Genomic DNA, 15,910 nt, shown 5'->3' with positions numbered 1-15,910 from the left:
ACCAAATGAACTCTAAAGATGAGAGAAGCAGGGACTAATAAGGAGTTCCTCTGGCTGCCCTTGTGGAACGAATTGACTCCAATCTTTCACTCTCTAGCATGATCCCTCCCAAGATTCAAAACCTAGGGGGTAAAAGTCCCCTGTCCTGGGCCTGGCACCCAATAAAGACCACACGGAATTACTCAAAAGTGGAGATGAGTGGCAGCTATGGCCTAGTGACAGTGAGCACTGGCTCCAGGAGTCTAGGTCTGAATTCCTGCTAGACCACTCACTACCAGCCATGCAATCTTGGGCAGGTAACTTGGCCTTGCATACCTCTGTCTCCTCACCTGAGATAATATATGCAAAATACAAGTACCTGGCACACAAAGGAGTTCAATAAATGCTAAATGGCAGAGTTGGAATAAGAAATCAGTTTCACTTTTCCTTTACTGTAAGTCTATTGCCGCAGTCCCTCCCCAGCCTACGTTTCAACTTGTCTGTGTTTCCTGGCCTTACATTCTCATCTTCTCAAGCCAAGGAAACACAAATGTCACTTCTTTCTCCCTCCTTTGTTTTATTAGCATTTTCATCAAATGAAAAAAAATACATATTTTCTTTCCTTCTCTCAGAACAAAGTTATAAAATAGTTTCCCACTTGGTAGAAAGGTGGTTGCCATATGGCGGCAGGAGGGTTGATTTAGATTTAACACCATTACATATATAATCAGAGAGATAGTCTTCATTAAATTCAGAGATTAAAAAATAAGGAGAGAAGGAGAATGGAAGATTTGGGGTAATCATATCAAGAAATTAAGGTAGGCATATAATTTGCAGCAGTGCTTTTCAAACTGAGGGCTACAACCCATCGGTGGATGGTTAAATCAATTCATTAGAGTTTAACGAGCATATTAATACAAGATGACTAAACTGAAGTGAAAAGGAAAAGAAAGCCAAGGCACAGCAAGCAGAAAACAAAAGCATTATTTCATAAAACTTGTTTGAGTGATGTCAGTATGTACATGGTACTCACATGCAAACGTGTGTGTGCACACTTCTCGAAATCAATATAAAATGCATGCCTCACTCTGGATTCAGGTTTTGAAAGTTTGATAAATACCAGCATATGGTACCATATGCACCTGTAAGCGGGATCCACCATGAGGCTATAGAAGAGGATGAGGCAGCTGGTAAGATGGCAAGAACACGAGCTTTAGAGTCAGACACACTTCAGGAGAAATCTCAGCTTTGCCATTTTGTGGACTGAGAGGTATTAGGCGTGTTGCTTGCAATCTCCAGGCCTCAGCTTTTTCACTTCTAAATTGGTGACAATCTGTATCCTAGTGTAAGTACTAGAGATAACCTATCAAGTGCTGAGCATACAGTAGATACTAATATAAAAAGAGCCGTAATAATTGTCCTTAAACTTATAAAATATAGCTCTGATAATGATCTACAGGGACAAAGGTATGAGACCTACAGAGATAGTGTGCAAACTTACTAGTTAGAAACAGAGCCGAGCCCAGAAGCCTGGTCTCAGTCTTGTTCATAACACATCATCTTCAGTATGTGGCTTGAGTCAGTGCAAGGGGGAGATTACTCCCATGGTAACTATAACCTATTTAAGAATTAGAAGAGACTTTCCATTTCTATATGGTGATGGGATAAACTTCGGTATAAAGGAAGAATGGGCTTTTAATCCAGACCAATTTAGATCAAATTATCAACTCCTCCATTTATCAACTACCTAACCTCCTAAATTTTATTTTTCTTACCTGTAGAATGGCTATGATACAGACTCTGGACAGTTGTGGGGATTAAATGGGATAACATGTAAAAAGCCTAGTAGTACTGGGCCTAGCACTCTGCTAGACATGCTGAACTTCATTCACAGGTGATGCTAATATCTGGCTCACAATCCTTTTCTTTTTTTTTTTTTTTTTTTTTTTTTCTTTTTCTATTTTATGTAGAGACAGGGTCTCACTATATTGCCCAGACTGATCTCAACTCCTAGGATCAAATGATCCTCCCACCTCACACTTTCTATACAGCCCCAACTTCTCTCATCTGAGGACAATACGGCATCCAATCACACAGAGCACTAGGCTTTGAAACTGTACCACCCCAGTTTGAATTCTGGCCCCACCACGTACAAGCAGGCATGATTTTGAGAAAGACCTCTGTGTGCCTTCCTTTTCTCATGTGTAGAATATGGGATCACAATATATACCTCACTGGAGGTTGTCAAAAGGATTAAAGAAGGTAATACACGCAAGGTGCTTAGAAAAGTGTTGGCGATAATCAGTGCAAGTCATCATTAATCCCTAAAGATGATGATCAGGAAGCCTTTTAACTCTTAGGCCTTCTTGTTCACTCTGTCATACCCTGGGCCATGTAAGTTATCGCTTGAGATTATGCCATTTCAAAGGATTTCTAATTCAGGCATCCCACTCTCTGCCCGAAATTTTTTTTTTTTTTTTTTTTTTTAAAGAGACAGTGGGATCTTACCCTTTCACCCAGGCTGCACTGTGGTGCCATCTCGGCTCACTGCAGCCTCAACCTCCCAGGCTCAGGTGATCCTCCTGCCTCAGCTTTTCAAGTAGCTACTACAGGCACGAGCCACCACACCCAGGTAATTTTTAAAATTTTTGTAGAGATGACGTCTACGTTGCCCAGGCTGGTCTCAAACTCCTCAGTTCAAGTGATCCTCTCACCTAGGCCTCACAAAGTGTTTGGATTACAGGCATGCACAACTACACCTGGCCTTCACAACCCTTTAATTTCTCCTCAAAGTGTGATCCACGGGCGGGAGAGGCTGGCATGACAGGAACTTGTCAGAAATGCAGAATCTGAGGCCTCGGCCCAGACCTGCTGAATCAGAATCTGCATTTTACTAAAATCCCCAGGTGATTCACATTAGCATTACAGTTGGAGAAGCACTCATAGCTAGTTCCCTATTTAGGTACTCCCACTACCCTGTTTATTGCCCCCTGACGCTGCCAGGTCATTCTCCATCAGCATTAACCTATCTTCATTCCACTGAAACGCCACTGAAACCATTCCTCCATGTGTTAATGTCCTTAGCCTTCGTGTTGCTTGTCCTTTTATTATTCCTGCAGAGTAAAACCTCAAGCTTGGCTGAACTTACCTAGCAGCCTATTCCATGCTTGCAGTGGTAGCTGCCAAGCACAGCTGGAGAACTGATCTTACCCAGCAAGCTGATTCCACTCCCTTCATCTGGGAAGATGACTTTCCCTCCTACTTCACAGAGAAAACAGAAATTTTCAGAAGGGTATCACTTACCATCCCACTCCAAACCTCCACATCTGCCTGCACCTGCAGCTGTAACCACCCCCACCTCTTCCTCTCCTTCTGAAGTGCTGGAGATAAATGCCCGTCCCTTCACATGAGCTCTGGGTTACATCCTACCTGTCTTTGCAGTAACCTTAAGCAACTAAATATGCTTTCCCTTCCATCTCTAAATATGCAAACGTAGAGACGTTTAGATCTAGAGCTATATGCCTGGATCCTACACACCTCTTGCAGGTCTCCTCTGTCTCTACCCTTTGAGCCCAGCTTCTCAAAAAAGGTATCCATACTCGGTGTCTTCATATTCCTGCCTCCAATGCATTCATCTAGTGTTCAAAATTGGCTTCTGTCCCCACAACTCCACTGAAATTGCTCCTGCTTGAGGTGCCAATCTTGGTTGCTAAATCCAACCTCATGGCTGCTAAATCCATGCATTTTCCAACCAGATTTCTCCTTAGCACTGGGCATGGCCCTTCATGCTTGATGTTATCGTTTCTATACATTTTCAACTGGTCTCTCTCGTTACCCCTAGTCGAATGTCCATTCCCCACTCCCTGCTACCATTCATTCTCTCTCATGACTTCAGTCCATCCCAGATGACTCCCAACTTTATGCACAGCCCAGATCTCCCTTCGATCATCAGATCTATTGATCTAACTTCACCTGTATGATACTCCAACCCTTAAATTCAGCATGTCAACAACTAAACCATGATCTTTCTTTCAAAATCTGCTCTTCCCACAATAGGTCTGGCTCAGGAACAAGGATGGTCATCCATATGGTTTCTGAAGCCAGAAATCCAAGCATTGTCCCCTTCTCTTCCTATCTCAGTCATTCTCCAAGTTCAATGCAGTCTACCTCCCTAAATACCTCTTACATCCATTCACTTCTCTCCATCTCTACTACTATGATACTATTCCAAGCCACCACCATCTTGTTCCTGGACCACTTGTAATAGCCTTCTAACAGATCCACTCTTGCCCCCTCAAATCACCTGCTCATGTAGGATCTGAACACGATCTTTTAAAAATCCAACCATTATTATGTCCCTTCTCTGCTTAAGCTCTTCAGTGGCTCTGCACCATTACACTGGCCTCTGCCTCCACCTCCAGCCTCACTTCAACTCACTTCAGCCACACTGGCCTTCTGTTGCTCTCCCAAGAGGAAGGCTTCTGCCCTACCTCTGCTTTAGGTGCTCTCCCTTCCCCCTCTTGCTTTACCTTCACCTGGATCATGCCTATTCATCCTTCAGGTAAAGGACTTCCCTAAGAAAGTCCAGACTATACCAGGTCTCCCTATTACATACTCCCACCGTATGTGCACATTTTCTTAGGAATACTTATCACAGTTTTAATTAACAGTGGGATTACATATTTAGTATCTACCAGCCCCATTAGACCACAAGGTGCCTGGGAGCAGGGACCACATCTGTCCTATTCAAAGCTCTATTTCTCAGTGCCCACTACTGGCACAAAGCAGGTGCTCACATACCTGTTAAGTGAATGAGTGCAACAAGTTTTACTGATCTTTCTCACCCTATTTCCATCTCTGAAAATTCAGGAGTTTAGAAGCAAAAAGTTGCTACAGTCTGTGAATCTGATAATAATTCTGTTCTGCCTGTTTTATTCTGCTGCCTACCACATAACTGACACATCCTTCCTGTTTAACAGCCATATCCTATAAGGGAAATACCTAAAAATCTGTTGTTTGCAGTTTACCCACTTAAAACGGATCTGCTAGCTAATTCCCAACTCACCTGCCAAAAGGAAAAGAAATAGAACAATAAAAAGATAGCCTAGTAGAGGAAAGGCATAGAAGTGTCAAGTGCTGACATCCCTGCCTTTTGCCTACTGTGTTCAAAGAACTTCTTCATTCACAAATTCATTACAGAAAGAAAGGGTTCCAGTTCCAGAATTCTGCAGCTCTTACAATCTGGGAATGTCATTTCTAACAATGGATGTAGGGTAAGCAAAATCCAATTTAATAAAGGATTTCAGGTATCCAATGACTTTCTGGATCTTGATTTTGCCCTTGATTGTGTCAATAGGACTACAGCATTAAATCCACAAAACTAAATAATTAGTAAAGGGTGGGCCAGTGTACTGATGAGGCAGACCTTATATGAGGTATACAAATCACCATGTATTATTTCAGTGGCAATGAATAAAACAACTCAAACATAAGGCAGCCCATCTTCTAAAGCCAGGGCATACAGAAAGGGCATGCTCAAGAGAGCAAAGCTGTTTTTAAAAATAGAGAATATTTTCTTTCTCAAAGCTTCAGGTAAACAAGATCAGCTAGTGTTTCGCTCAGGGAACATAGAAACATCACTGATTTACTAAAATAACTCCATCCAGTACTTTGACAAACATCTCAAAGTTTCAAGAGAAACTGAAAGTTCAGGCAGTTTTTTAAGCCAAAGCCGGTCTTCACACAACGGGAGGAAGTGAAATGTTGACGGGTTTAGTCATAAACACTGCTGCTGCTCCACCTTTCAATATATAAATTAGCAACCCGGGCTCTCTGCACAGCTGTGCCTTCTCCGCCATGCCTCGGTGGGAACCAACAAACTGTAAGTGATTCCTCTGTCTTTACTGCTACAGATCCCTTTCCAAGCTTTCCCTTCCCCTGCACTTTGCCAGAAACAGGCTGGGTGCCCCAGTTTGGCATTAACCACTTCCTAGCATGAAGCAGAGAACGCTGCACTTCTTTTTTTTTTTTTTTTTTTTTGAGACCAAGTCTCACTCTCACCCAGGCTGGAGTGCAGTGGTACGATCTCAGCTCGCTGCAACCTCCGCCTCCCGGGTTCAAGCGATTCTTGTGAATCAGCCTCCTCAGTAGCTGGGACTACAGGTGTGCGCCACCACACCTGGCTGATTTTTGTATTTTTAGTAGAGATGGGGTTTTACCATGTTGGCCAGGCTAGTCTCAAACCCCCGACCTCAAGTGATCCACTCACCTCGGCCTCCCAAAGTGCTGGGATTATAGGCCTGAGCCACCACGCCCAGCCTCTATTATTTTTAAAGCTCATCACCTCCCCTCCCAAGACAGCAAACTCCAGGTGGGTCCTTCACCCACGGTCCCTACTTCATCCAAACAAACATATACCCAAAGCGGCCCTGCTCCAAAACCCATAAGATCCCTTCTTGCCTCCTTTGAGAATGCTGGCATGGTGGCAAAGGACTGGCCTGCCAGCAAAGGGAACAGCCAACACGGGAAGCCCCAACTTCCCTCTCTCAGAAGCTGTCCACAGACAACTCCCTGAAGCCCTGGTTCAAACTCCCTTCTACGTAGCTCCTCAAGTGCAAGCAGGAGAGAAATGGAGGCCCCTTGTTGAGTCAGGCAGAATGCAGAGCCTGAAACCAGAGTAATCTTAGAAGTGGTGGGGGAGGCAGGGTTACACCAGAGGATGTCTTCCTGACTCTCTATCTCTTGCTAAAATGAATTTCAATTAGATTAGCACTCTTTGTTTTCAAACACTATCATTAAATATTTGAGTAATTCTTTCAACCAATAATTACTGAGTGCCTACCTTGTGGTAGGTACCAAGAATAAAAAGACATAAAGCTCTGCCTTCAAGCAGCTTATATTTCACTCAAAGGAGATTATGCAGGAAAAATTAGTAAAATGTATGGTATAGCTATGGTGATAAGTGCTATGGAGAAAAATGTAGTACAAAAAGAGAATAGAGAGCGCTTAATGCCTGGGGGTTATGGAGAGGCGTCGTGGGTTAGGTGGGTGGCATTTTGAAATAGCTCGGTGAGATGTAATTATGAAGTGAGGTTGAAAAAGATCTAAAGGCAGTAAGAGAATGACCCATATGGCTATCTGGGATAAGCATGGTCCAGGCAGAGGGAATAGCAAATGCAAAGGCCCTGAGGCAAGAATATGCCTGCAGCAACTGAAACAAAAAGCAGCCTTGGCTTGAATGGAGTAAGCGCATGGGAGGTCAGAGGGGTGGTAAGGTGGGGATGAGGGGAGCCGGGAGGTCTATGAGGCTTTCTAGGCTGTTGACTACATAATTGATAATTGCCCTGAAGGCCAATCTCTGACTGCCATGTTGCAAGCAGACTGAAAAGTAGGTGACAGAAGGAGAGTGGAAGCAATGAGCCCAGGCAGAGGCCAATGGCAACAGCTTGTGAGAGATGGTGATGGTTAAGTCACAGGGGTTAGCAGGAGTGCTGAGAGGTGGTCAGACCGGATATACACTGATGATGGAGCCCACTGGTTTTGCTGATGCAGTGAAATTGGAATATAAGAGAAAACTAGTTATTTTGCTAAAGGTAACAGTTTGGTTTACACCCATGAAATAATTACATAGCAATTCAATTTAAGTGACTCCTGGATTGGTCTACGTACTGTGTTACCTAGGTAAAGTTTAAAAAAAAAAAAAAAAAAAAAAAAAACTTTTTATGGAAGAAATGCAACTTGAGAGGAAAGAGCTGGTTCCAGAATTTTCCAAGTGTTATTCTGAAGATTATCAAATTATGTTTGTCCTCACTAGGGGAAAAAATGATCTTCTGGAGTTGTGCTTTCCTGCTCAACCACTACCTTCATGCTTTAATAGTTTCAAATGTATATTGTAAATATAATACCTATAATATATAACCTGAGATTCTATTTAAATTTTAAAAAGCAACTTTGGGGAAAGGAGGAAAAAGGACAATGGGAATGGGAATATCCTTTCTCCTTTTCTCCATTCCCCTAGAATAGTGTTCTCTCACAGAACTTTCTGGAAATGTTCTGTAGCTGCACATTTGGATACAGGAGCCACCAGCCACGATGTAGCTACTAAGCACTTGAAGTGTGACTAGTGTAACTAAATTTTTTATTTAATTTAAATTAATATAGCAATTATGGCTAGTGGCTATCATATAGGCTACATAGCTCTAGAAGAAGAAAAAATTACTATACAGTAAAACATTCATGAATCATACACTACACTTTCCTCTTAAAATTGAATTATAAAGTAAGTACAAAATAGATTGGCAAATCAGAAAGCACATGTTCTTGTTTTTTACTATGCCCTCGAGTTATCACCTAATTCTCCTATTCCTACATATATTCTTTGAAAAGAAATAGTAGCTAGCTTGGTCTTAACAGTTTTTAAACACATTTTCTTGGTTTTTGAATGCAATTCCAATATCTTACAGGCCGTCATTCTAACACTGTCATTCAAAATGGGATTTTCTTCCTTGATGCATGTTCAATGCTAACATTTTAAATGTCACATAAAAATAAAGATAGAAGAGTCTTATTATAACTGAACTGCCCTCCCGCTTTAAATTCAAAGCGCTCTCTGACATCAGGTATCTCTTTTTTTTTTCTCCTAAGATCACCATGAATGAAAGGGCTGGTATTAGTTTAACCATTTTTCAGTTGAGGAAATCAAGGCAGAAAAAGATTAATGACAGTCAATTTCACAGTGTAAATCTATAGCTTAGTCAGAAAAGAAGAAGAGAAATTAGGAAGGCATAAAAAGGGAAATTAATTGAAAATGAAAAAAAAAAAAAACTACATGCAAATCCTTGGTTGTCAAATTCATTAGGCTGAGAGCTAGGTCTGAGAAATGTGGATTGATGAATAGAGTTGGTGGCATTGTCTGTCCTTCCGGCCGTCCGTCTCAGACCTTCCACATGTCCCAACAATGTACCTGAGGTCTGGCAAGTTGCTGGCTACACAATGGAAGGTGAAGAGGATAAGGCGGTTTAGTTGGGATCGATTAGTGAGGTGGCTGTCAGTATAATGGGGTTCATTTATTCATCAGCAAACCCTACCAGATTCAAGTGACAGGGCAACATTTGTGAATAGTCTCCTAACCCGACAGCTGGAGAATGAGCTTCCATTAATCTTGCTTTGAAACACTCAGGCTAACCCTAGTTATATCACTGAATTGCATGACTCAAAAGATTAATAAGGCAATTCAATGAGTTTAGAGTTGATCCTTGAATTCATCAAATTCCTTCTTTTCTTTGAGAATGAAGAAACTGAGTCCCAGGAAGACTGTGACACTTGCATAAGAACACAATTTTCTTCACTTTACCAGCAAGCGAGCCTGAGTTCCTATGTCTTGTATAAGCAAACATAGGAGCTGATTATCCTTGCTTTTTACTCCAATATATATACACATAATGACATATACACATTTTATATATGTGTATCTACATGCACATACATTTTGTGTGTGTATGTACATATACATACACATTTTGTATGTGTGTGTGTATATATAGATATAAAACCTTTCTTTTGGGGGGGATATTAAAATTAGCAATTTCATCCCTGAACAACATTATTAATTAAGAGTTGAGACATAACAATGTTACAAAAGCAAAGGTAACAAATGTAAACCGTCAAAATAATTCAAAACTGTATTAATGTTATTAGAGCCTGTGAAATAAGCATGAATGTACTAAATATGTTTCATATGGAGATAAAAGTACCATACAATATTTAGGAAAACCCTAAAACTAGAACTATATCATAAATCTAAACTAAGTATGTTAGCTATTTAATAATAAAAAAATATTCTTTTGCTTCTTGCAATTTAGAAAGATTTCTTAAGGATGGCTTGGTTAGCCTGGTCCTCTCAATGAGTCCAGGCAAGTCTGAGCTGATGGTTCCTCTCAGTGAGAGGAGACATTCAAACAATAGACAGAGGCTTTATATATGTTTCATGATGACACTGAAGATTCTAGGGACGATTGGTTTTTGAAGTGCTAACGTAGAGAAAGGCAGACTTTCCTCTGCTATCGGTTACCTTCCTTAAGAAGGTTGCCAGCTGTGTGACATCACTTGGGTAATCATTCTGATAGCCACTATTAGAGAAAACCCCATTTCCTTCTAAAATGACTTTGTTTTAGTTTCCCAAGTTAGAAGTTTTTAAAGGAGCTTTGGGATATGAATGCAAAAAATTCCCAGTCTTAATTCTGAACATTTTTTTGGCCAATACCATTAAGCACAGCTGGTGGGGGGATGGATATAATCTGTTTATTTCTCATCTATAGAGCATTTTACAATAAAAGGTGATTAGTAAAAATTCCATCATTATGCTTAAAAAGTCCCTCTGATTCCCTGGGAAACTCATGGAAGGAAGACTGATTCTAATTCTTCCAAATCATGCAGGAAGGAAAAGCATCCAGGAAGATGCACATTCATCTAAAGCACAGAAGATAAAGCAGTCAGAATGGGCACAGGGAGAACCAGGAGCTAGGTGTGAACTTTTCTTTATAGGCCTTATCTCTTTTCCCTGAAAATGTCAAGTGGGTGCACCACAGATTGTGCTAGGTTAGCATGATTTACATGGAGATTTTAAGGTAAAGATAGAGAACTAGAGACAGAGAGGAATTGAGGCTAAGGACAGAATGGAAGCTGCACAGATGTACTGCATGGATTCTGCAAGTCAGACAATACCTACAGATGTAATTGTAAGGTGGATGGTACAGCGCTTCTCAAGACAGACACGCCTGGGCCAGCTCCACCATTTACCAGCTGTGTGATTTGGAGCGAATTATCAGATCCCCTACACCTCACCCTTGGCTGTAAAAACACATAATGTAGTATCTACCTCCTATAAGTGTCATGAAGATTAAACAAGAGGATGTATATAAAAACTTTTCAGCACACAGCCTAGCTAACAGCTTAAAATATACTAGTTATCTAATGAGAACTAAAATAACAGTCACAGTTCAAACAGTAATAACAGCTCTCTGAAAGGCTGAGCTAAATATTTCTTAATTTCCTTAACATATCAGTAAAGCAACTGAAATTGGAAATAAAATTTCCTCCAGGCATAATTTGATTTACACGTTCTCTAGCAATTACATGAAGGCCCCACACAGAACAGGTTCTATCCAAATCATCCCTCCACATTCATTAGCGTCATTTTTGAATTCAATAAGTTAAACAAAACTTATATTTTTCACTTCTGAGAATGCCTTAAGGCTTAGTTTGATATCTGGTTTCAATGCCTCTGATATTTTTGCCAAACTTGACCAATTTGCAGTCATTCCCTGAAATCTGCCTCGTATCCAGTCACCAAACATACAACCATCCACAACAGACTTAGAACATTCAGGTCTCCTATTAGCTTCCCCAGTCAAAGAGACCATGGCTGTTGAGAGTCTTCTCTAATGCTAGGGTTGCATCCTCACCTGGGCAGGTAGATAACCACATTCTGGCAGAGCCAGACAATGGGAAGTCCAGAATCCTGAGCAGAAATACTTGGAATGACTGTCATAGTAGCTGTTCAGCCCCTACCATCTGTATTACACCTGCAAAACCACGGGCCTAAGGCCTTTTTCTAGCCACAAAAGGCTGTGCATCCTGGATCGCTTACATAAGTATCAAAAGGTATCCTTCCAGATGCCTTCTTTCCACACACAAGTTCCCAATAGCTCTTCCTTTTCTGACCATCTGTGAGTGAGGAAGAAAAGGGGGAAGTTTTTGAAATCTGCTGTAAACCAGAAGTGGCAAGGCACTTACCTTATCACATTTAACCCTGTGAGGAAGGTACCATGATTCTCTTGTTATAGATGAGGAAACCAAGACTCAGAAAGGTTTATAATAATTTAACTTGTCCCAACAACATTGATAAGAGTTACAATTTGAACCCTCAATTATCAGCTTCAAAAGCTACATTCCCTGCAGCACCCCATGGGGTGAGCCTCTCCCTGCTAATGCTTCTCATCAATACCACAGACCAGTTCTTAGGGCTCATATCCTTGGTTACATTATTTACTCATAAAAGTGTTCTCATGGGGAGCAATAATTTGCATGATTCTGGAAGGGCTCGTTCATGTCACACTTCACGCAGCACAGTGTCTGCTATAAAGAAGACAGTTGTCTGATCTAAATCTTCTATTCCCATAGCCAGAATATAGCCAGCCTCTGTCCTCTGCATATGATTATCACATAAACAGGACTTGCTAACACCAAGCTTTGGAAAACAAGCTTCGTCCCACCCACTGACAGGCTAGTTGGTAATTAAAACCCACATTGATTTATCACCATAAGCACTTTACACAAGAAACTGATTAACTAGAATCAAGAACACTCATGACACACCTGTATGTGAGACCTTTGGGGGAGAAGAGAAATATCCATTACTTTAATATACTTGCTGATTTCTCTGTTTGTGAGTTTTCATCACTGATGATGTTCCTTTGCCACTGGTCATCAAAAAGGCTTATCATAGTAGTGAATTCTGAATACAAACAAATGAATTATCCCTAGTTGAGAGCTCTTGGTGGAAGAGGTCCTAGTCATGACATCACTGGGTCTTACCATAGGACGTAAAAAATTCTACCCATATCAGAAAAATATAAAATTACCTTGTTCATTAATTTTTAAAGTTCTTCACCCAGTTGTTTCTCTTTTGCAGTAACCCAACATTCAGAGACACGGCCCCTTTTCTAATTCTTTTTTTTTTTTTTTTTTTTTTGAGACGGAGTCTCGCTCTGTCGCCCAGGCTGGAGTGCAGTGGCCGGATCTCAGCTCACTGCAAGCTCCACCTCCTGGGTTTATGCCATTCTCCTGCCTCAGCCTCCCGAGTAGCTGGGACTACAGGCACCCGCCACCTCGCCCGGCTAGTTTTTTGTATTTTTTAGTAGAGACGGGGTTTCACCGTGTTAGCCAGGATGGTCTCGATCTCCTGACCTCGTGATCCGCCCGTCTCAGCCTCCCAAAGTGCTGGGATTACAGGCTTGAGCCACCGTGCCCGGCCGACTTTTCTAATTCTTTAGAAATTGTAATCTTTTCCCCTCTAATATTCTTAAATACTCCAAATTTGCATTAAATAACATCAATATTAAGTGATAATCCAGAAAAGATGTCAGTATCTCCTCACTGCATGCACATGCACACACAAACACAGAAAGCATGTGCTATTTGAATAAAAATAAACCTAACTGTATTTTAAATCTTTGTATATGTTAAAAAGCTTATTTGCCCAATTTTAGATGTCTAAAATTAAGATTTCACATTTCATGGATTCTCTGAGAAAACTAAGCTGAGTGATGGAATGCCTAGGAGTCCATTAGTGGAAAAGAGATGATGTCCCAAGGAAGAAACTATACTAGAGTTAATCCAGACACCACCATCCTCTATCCAGATAACAGCACTTCTCTAAGCAGCCCTGTGAATACCATGCTATTCACTTGACTGAAAACCCTCATGTGTCAAATAATGGCCTCTTCACAGGCACTGTGATGGCAGATTCCTTAGATAACCAGTGGCAAAACTGCATGTAAAAATACCCTTTGTTGGCAGCTATGGCCACAACTTTCATTGCTTACCCTCTACCTCTTCAGACTCCCTATCTGCCCCAGCCCATGCACCACATGTCCCCATTCCTATTGACTGCTTGTCCTCCATGGTCTACTTGCTGCCATTTACCAAAATCATCAAGATTTTTATTCTGACCACCTGTTTGAAGATGCCCTTTTGAAATGGGATTTGGACCACAATCAGCCCAACAGCCTGCAAGGCCCCCTTGGTAGACACCAGCATGTCACCATGTATTAGGGCTTAAGAGGGACTTGCTTTTGTGGAGTTGGGGAAATATAGGGTTTTTTGGGAAAAGAAGTTCAAATGACAGCTAGAAAGAACTTTAAGAAGGTTTAATTCTTTGTGGCACTTAGCTGTAAATTTGCCTGCAAACCCTTTTCTGGAGTGTTAGCCTGAGGGCAGGACAGGGTCTTACTCATCTTCATCTTGGTATCACCCTTCAACAAGTGTTTGCTGAATGGCAACCTCCTCCATGATGCTGCTCTCATGAGCTAGGTTGTACATGAAAATTGTTAATCAGCTGGGGACACAATGGCTTAAAATAAGTGGCCCCGTGTGTTACAGAAGACACTGGACTGGCAATCAGAAGACAAGTTCTCATCCCCACTCTGCCATTAAATAGCCATTTAGTGTTGGGTGAGCCCCTTGTCCTTTCTGAGCCCATTTCCACATCTCTGCACAGAGTGAAAAATGCCCTCTCTAAGGACGCTGTGGCTCCATTATTATTCTGTGGCAGTTTTAGAAGCAGAAAAGTGTACTTTTCTACTGACAGAAAAGGTTAATACAAAAAAATAAACGAAGTTACCACGAGTTAGTGAAAGTACCTTAAGATTAAAACATGGCCGGGCATGGTGGCTCACCCCTGTAATCCCAGAACTTTGGGAGGTCGAGGTGGGCAGATCACTTGAGGTCAGGAGTTCGAGACCAGCCTAGCCAACATGGTGAAACCCCGTCTTTACTAAAAATAAAAAATTAGCTGGGCATGGTGGTGGGTGCCTGTAATCCTAGCTACTTGGGAGGCTGAGACAGGAGAATTGCTTGAACCCGGGAGGCAGAGGTTGCAGTGAGCCAAGATCATGCCATTGCACTCCAGCCTGGGTGACAAGAGCAAAACTCCATCTCAAAAAAAAAAAAAAAAAAAACACAAACGGAAAAAAAAAAAGATTCAAACATGATATTTATTTTCCCAGGATGGTTTCACCTCTGGTGAAGATCTCTTTCAGCTCTGTAATTCTGTGAGCCAGTGAGAAATTTTGAAAGCAATGTTATAATTCTACTATTAAATTTAGATGTATTAATAATGTTGTGGCTTATAAAATGAAGTAAACAGTCTTTAAAAAAATGCAGAATAATTTTAAATTTTCCTGGAAAGAAATGGGGCAAGCCCTCCAGGCAGTGCTATCAAAATAAACCTGCTCAGCTTTTTCACAGGGAGTCCGCATGCCCTGAAGGGGATGAATCTCATATAAGGAAAAGCTTGAGTGCCACCCTGCAGTGGCAGTAGAGAAATAACCACAGGGCAGAAAAGACTGGGAGGAGGGCAAGGCACAGAAACTATATGCAGGATCTATGACATATGGAAGTCACAAGGACCCCCATGATCCTAGGAGCCATCCAAGTGGACAAGTCAACACACAACAGCATGAACAACAGACTTCATTCCCCAGCAGGAAACCACCTTTCCACTTGCTTATGTCTAACCTCAATAGGAAGACAAATGCAATTTTCTCATTTCCTCCATCCTCTATGTAAAACTATCATTTATAACAGCAACTTTCGAGGAATGCTAAGAGTGACTTGCAAATGCGTAGGCAGGTCACTGATTCAAAAAGCGAACAATACTATATGAGCAATCATTAAAGAAGGTCCCAAAATGTAACTTATGTATAACAAAAAGACTTTTTTTTTTTTGTTTTTTTTTTTTTTTTTTTTTAGTAGAGATGGGGTTTCACCGTGTTAGCCAGGATGGTCTTGATCTTGTGACCTCGTGATCCGCCCGTCTCGGCCTCCCAAAGTGCTGGGATTACAGGCTTGAGCCACCGCGCCCGGCCAACAAAAAGACTTTTAAAAATTAATGTTATTTTTTAAATTTTGTAACAAGAAAAGTAAGTGAAAACAAAACTGTCATTATCTCTATTTCTGCCAGAAGATGCAGAAATAGAAATTGTTCAGTTAACAATCTTACTCACAGAGATACTGATCAAGGAATGGCCACAAAGAGAGTCCATTAAAAATAGTTTCTTTTAACTTGAATTTTTAATTTAAAAAGATTTACATAGTCCAAAGAAAATAATGCTGCTACTGGAGCAAGATGTTTCTAAACTTTCAGCGGTGT

The 15,910-nt window shown here is 41.2% G+C and overlaps 2 protein-coding genes across 7 annotated transcripts in view; one reads left to right on the top strand and one right to left on the bottom strand.

Annotated features, from left to right (window-relative positions):
• LOC103222034 (cytidine monophosphate-N-acetylneuraminic acid hydroxylase) overlaps window positions 1–15,910 on the top strand; it is a 355,392-nt gene that overhangs the window by 38,543 nt on the left and 300,939 nt on the right. Inside the window, exon 1 of one of the 2 annotated variants that reach the window (XM_007973523.3) lies at window positions 5,652–5,860. The exons of the other annotated variant lie outside the window; for it this stretch is intronic. The gene's annotated coding sequence lies outside the window, so the exon portion shown is untranslated. Of the gene's footprint in view, window positions 1–5,651; window positions 5,861–15,910 lie in introns of those variants that run through there. 2 annotated transcript variants of the gene reach the window in all.
• CARMIL1 (capping protein regulator and myosin 1 linker 1) overlaps window positions 1–15,910 on the bottom strand; it is a 342,321-nt gene that overhangs the window by 208,741 nt on the left and 117,670 nt on the right. The window lies entirely within an intron of this gene.

This window comes from Chlorocebus sabaeus, chromosome 17 (genome assembly GCF_047675955.1).
Source record: "Chlorocebus sabaeus isolate Y175 chromosome 17, mChlSab1.0.hap1, whole genome shotgun sequence".
NCBI classification, from domain to species: Eukaryota; Metazoa; Chordata; class Mammalia; order Primates; family Cercopithecidae; genus Chlorocebus; species Chlorocebus sabaeus.
This window is presented reverse-complemented; position numbering and strand designations above follow the sequence as displayed.